Genomic DNA, 6,000 nt, shown 5'->3' on the forward strand with positions numbered 1-6,000 from the left:
TCAGATATTGTTGCGGCTGAATGGCACTTTGGCCTTTACTAAGCTGGAAATGTCAGTGGCCATCAGAAGCTACAGACACAAATTCAGTCATCCGCTGACAAACTGGATGAGCAAACAGAATTCACACTGAACTGTATACCGGATCAGTCTGTATTTTCCATCCCTTTTAGACTTGATTTCTTCCTGAACTTCTGTCTTATTGTTCCTTATGTTGCTGATTCCTGAAGGTAAGAAAAAGGGGGGGGGGGGGTTCTCGGTTCTCAATAGCTTCTGATTTGTGATGGAGCAGGGAAGAAAGCAAGTCAGGGAATAATTTTAAAATTGTAATTAAAAAATTTATATTGCATGAATAAATCACGCATTTTGTCAGTAAATGTAATGGAAATATGATAAAGACTCATCAAGCCAATTGTCTTCTCTACCAGTTCATCACAGGGTAAACAGACTGTTTCACACACCTTCACCTTAAAGTGATCACCTCCAATCCATGCTTTGGAATCTGGGAGAAAACCTGAATAAATGGAGGAACATGCAAACTCCACACACAAAGACCCTCAACCAGACTGAAATCTGAGATGGTATTCTTTAAAAGCGAGAGCATCAACCAACAAACCACCGTCTGGACCCCTATGAGAAAGACAAATCATAAATCAGGACTTCAGGAAAGGACTTTTAAAAAGCTTCCAGCAAATTGATGACAGTTATTTTTTATTCTCTCTTGACTCCCAACTGTTAACAAATCAAAGTATGATAGCTTCAGCCTGATTTTAAAAGAATGTTGTATTTTTTATTTATTCAAGGTTTTTGTAGCTTTCATCACTGTACATTGGAGCTGAATCATACAACGTCCTGCAGAAAGAACAATGGGTTTGGATTAACCCTAACCCTAACCCTAACCCTAACCCGAGCGGATGTGTATATTGGGTGGCTTCTGCATAACATGGTTTTTGGAGCCATAAAAACATTACTGAGGGTGGATTGACTCAGACCCAGCACTAGTAAAGGCCTAGGTCAAAAATGCGTGGCCCGCCACTGGGGTTCATAGACCAGCATTGCCTCTCGCATTTGCACTTGCACCATGAGTGTGTGTTAGATAAAAGTGTCGTCGCTCTTTTTAATTGTTTAGTGTAGAATGTGGCACGTAAACATGGAGAACTTGGTCCGGGCTGAATGTAAACAGTCACTCATCAAGCAGGAATGTAAATGTTTTACAGATTAAACAAACACTTATGAAATGTTAGTTAGTTTGCTTCAGAGATACTGGAGAGGGTAAACAGTGCAAACCTTTTTTTGGAGTTAATAGTCGGCCGTCACTTTCGATGCACATCTTATTGCACCATTTACAAGAATTACCAGTTCGAGCAAAAGGAGCTTGACAAGTAAAGATAATAAAAAGAGCATGATCTGTTAGAAGCAGCTTTGCTTTTGTGGCCACATGCAGCATTTCCACTTGCAGATCTGGTTTCACCAAGTGTCCAAGCATCTGAAAGGATCCGTGATAAATTCTGAGCCCGTTCAGGTGTCAGAGACATTTGGTGATGAAGTACAGGAGTGACCCAAACTGATGTGGCAGCAGCAAGTTTCCGTACCGAATCTCACATGATTAATGTGTACGGTAATAAGTTTAACTTCTAGTTTGTCGGAAAAAGCCAAGCAAAAAACTGCTTTACAAGACAAGCTCTAAACCTATAGTGTGAAACAGAATGAATGGTTTTACTTTTCATTGTTGAAGAGCAGAGGTGATAAAAGATCTGACATTTTTGAGTGGGTATCCTGGGGTTTCAATCGAGACAGCTTTAAATCCATGCATATTATTTTAGCTGTTGGGAGTGTGACATGTTGGCATGAATGGTGTTTTATTGTTGTTGTTTCTTTACAGAAAGTGAAGGATTGTTGACTGTCTGGCTCCTGCAGACAGCTCTGCCTCAGTGTTGTCTTTGTGTATTTAATTAAGCTGTTCTTGTGAACTAAGCACTGTGTAATGTCCCATTTGTATTTATTCTCAGAAAGAGCTCAACAATAAATTAATTTGATGAGTCCACAGCATTGTCTGACTTGCAATGTTGTAAATAACTGTAATGATTTTTTCCCCCTTTTTTCTGAAGAATTGCTTTCTTTCCTATTTAGGAAATCTAAGCAGTGGAGAGGATCTCTGACTTACTCACTCAGTGAAAAGCATTTCCAGATTGGTCAACTCAAAGCTTTATTTGTGCCTGAAAAAAGAGGGCCTGAAACACTGCTCGATTTGAAGTGCAACCCACCAATTTCAGCAAATATTCACAACCTGCAAGAAACGGCTGAGACTTTGTACTGGTGATAATTTCAGTAATTTCGTTGAAATAACTAATTCAAGACTCACTCACTGGGACAACACGCTGTCTTAAACACTTGTGAAAGGGTACATCTTGTATAAAAGGTAAGCTATCATAATTAGCCTGCGGACCTGCAGCAGGAACAGTGGTACATTTGCAATAATGCGTCTCTGAACACGTCTTGTTCATTTTCCTGGGGAACCGAAGCATCAGAGGGTAATTTACTCAAAATACATCTAATGCATTTGCACTAAAGAAAACAGGCCGAGGGTTATTACATAAAATGACCAGAAAGTACTGTTCGTCTTCAAAGCTAATGCCCTGATCTGTGATTTCAGTCTGCAGAGAGCACAGTTAGCCTGCTGGAGGGTTTGTTTCAAATGTTACAAACAATCATACAGTTGTCATTCTATGCTGATATTTCACACAAACTTTGCTTGATGTCCTTGACTTCATCCACTGAAGTGAAAATACACTCTTAAAAACCAAAGTTGAACACGAGCTCACAACTCATGAAACAAATCACAGTGTTACTCAGGCATCTTTTCCAATTCAGGTCAGCCTAACCGCTTATTACTTTGTCTAAAAATCCGACCGTCCCTGTGAACTATGAAAAAAAAAACCCAAAACACCAATATTTTATTTCAATTCAGCATTTGTGTAGAAAGCTTTTATACAAACTACAGTTTCAATTTCCTTCCATTCGCCTTGCAGCATCCTTGCCAGCTGAATACTGATGTAAACATCTCAGTTTGTGTCACCGTCGCCCAGATGCCACAGTGAGGGCAGCAGACCTCCCTGCGAACGGCCAAAGCCTGAATTATCGGAGCTCTTCCCTGTTCTTTCCGGGAGAATTCATATGGAGATTAGACACTGTTTCCTTGACGACCACATTTTACCAACTTTGTTTTTTTTTTTTTTTTGCACACTGATGAGTGAGGTCCTCCAACTCATACTTCTTTTTCCAGCCAGTATAAATGCACTTTTCTTTTTTTTGGTAAATCCTCTTCAGATTCTGTCTTCGCTCTCTTTCATCACCTATTCTGACCGGTCTCATTTTCCCTTCTTTTTTTGTTCTTCTTCTTTTGTTATCCCGATCTCATTAAATGTATCTATTTCGGTCCACCAGCCCAATCAATATTTTCTCTGTTCTGTCTTTCATTCACTTCACCGTCCTCATTTGCCCAGCAACTGGAGTGGACATCAACCTTTAGTCGCATCACATGTGACACTAACAGACCTCTGATTCTCTCCTACTGCACTTGGAAAATTCACTTACTAATAAATGTATTGATTTTAAACATATATTCACAAAATAATGCTGAGACATCAAATGACCCAGCAACATTGAACAAGCCTCCTTTCTGTTTTTTCTTTCTTTCATTTTTTTTCTTTCAAAAACTGTGTCGAAACATCAAGTTGAAACAACCAACAAGGCCTGTGTGAATAACGATGAAATTGAACATTGTACAAAAACAAGAAAGTGGCACTTTGATTAGATGGCAGTTTGATTCCTTTTGTGCCAAAATGGTTTGTAACTAACTTTAAAGCCATTTAGATCCCAGTCGATGCTCATTTAATTGAACAAATTGAACTTCCCGTCCCCATAAAGGCACCAGATGTAATGAGTTTAGTTGGTCAAGGTCTTTTTTTTAAACAAGTGATAGATAATGGAATTGTAAGATTTAGGCTGAAAGAAGTATTCACAGTTATATTTTATAATATTTGTATCACAGCATGAAAGATTTAAGGGGTAAAGAAGAGTTAAAGTTTACTTACATGTCAAACGCTTTTAGCAGTCTCAAAGCACTTTGCACATTTAGACTCACAAACACACGCACACGCACACGCACACGCACACGCACACACACACACACACACACACACACACACACACACACACACACACACACACACACACCTGGAGCAGCTACATGTTCAGTGTCTTGGACAAACGAACCCCGGGATGCAACAGCTCAGTTCACACTCTCTGGTCACAGACGAATTACAGAGCACAAACTGAAGATTTTGGAAACAAAGCATGTTTTAGTATGGTCCATGTTCAGCCGTCTCAGAGAGCTGATTAACCCACCTTCTGTCGAAGCCCACCGGCACTGCGTCAAGACCCTGAGGTAGTCAACGAGGCGGAGAACTTTGATTTACAAGACCTGGACGAGCTGGAGAAACATTCCAGCAAAGTGCTCTTCTATTTCCTCTCTGAAACAAGTGGTTGCTGCAGACCTTGACCTCAGTTGACACGGTTCCTTCCACACTGTTAAAATGTGAAAACACTTAAAAGTTGACGCTGGTGCATTGCTGTCGAAGCTGAAAGTCAAACACATTTTCACTCTATCAGCTGGATGCTCGTTAACGAGTTGCAGAGAGACCTGATGATCATTTGCTGCTCTCACAGCCGTGTGTGCAATTAGATGCGATATTTGCTTCTTTGCAGTGTTACATAAGCCTTTCCCTCCTCCTTGTGTTATTTTCACAGTCTGATTGGATTGTAACAAGCTTTGTACATATTTGTCAGTCTCTCGTTCTCACAAATGTTCTGTCTCTCGAGCGTATTCCTTTTCCGTCTCATTTCACACCTGTATGACACCGTCCTCCATATTGCACAGTGACTATGATTTAGTGCAGATATCGGCGACCCCGAAGGGAATTGTGCAGTGACTGTGACAATAATAGTTGCTGTGTCAGTGAGCTGAAGCTTTGCGAGGAGGTGCATGCTGAGGACAGATATGTAAAGACCTCCAGCAGCACACAGACAAAACATTTTTCAAGGACTGGAACTGCAAACCTGCAAGCCTGAATGTATGTAATGTGAGCAGCTGACTGGTTCAACGAGCGGTCAAAATGTCTTCTAAAACCAGCATGTTTTGGACAAATAGTTTGTGTTGAGCGTCCAGAATTGTGTTGCAGAAATACGGATATACATATAAGTTTATATTGCCTTAGCAGAAGCATACATTTACTTCCCACACTCTGCATTCATTTACACTGTATCGTTCACTTTTCCCCCCTCAAGCATTATTAAAATCAATGCACACAAAATGCGACTATTGGCTCAGTGCCTCGCCACTCATCTCTCTGCCCAGCAATTCCTTTTACAGCATTCATATCCCACATAATGGGTGTTTTTGGCAGTGACGGAGAGCGTGCAGCAAGACAAGACATGTGGTGGCTCTATGGGTCAAGGACAGAGGCCCTGCCATTGCAGGATGACAGCGATGAGTAACCCGGCTCTTTTAGAAGTGCTGCTGTAGCATTGGATGTGAAGAATAACCTGAGAAAAAAAAAGAAAAGAAACCAACAAACCCAAAGTCTGAAGGCTGCATTTGACTCATTCCCATTGAGTCATCAGCGTGTGTGACATCATTACCCCAAAAACGTAGACAATGAATGAGACGCTCGCCTCACATTTGACAGCAGCACAACTTTGTCTTTAATTAATGACTGATACGTGTGTTACCCTTTCAGTTAGTGCCAGCTGCCTCTGTCTTGTCATGTCTGCACTGTGCCGACCGCCTCTGTCAGACAGGAATCAGAAAACTAAGACGAATCACTGTTGCATAACTAATTGTCAGATGAACCTCTGCCCGTCGCTCCGGTATATTGCTGTGAAAAGAAACCCTGTCGCAAACAGAGGAAAAAACCTCCTCAGAGCTTTTTATTCAGAAACTTC

This window comes from Blennius ocellaris (genome assembly GCF_963422515.1).
Source record: "Blennius ocellaris genome assembly, chromosome: 8".
NCBI lineage: Eukaryota > Metazoa > Chordata > Actinopteri > Blenniiformes > Blenniidae > Blennius > Blennius ocellaris.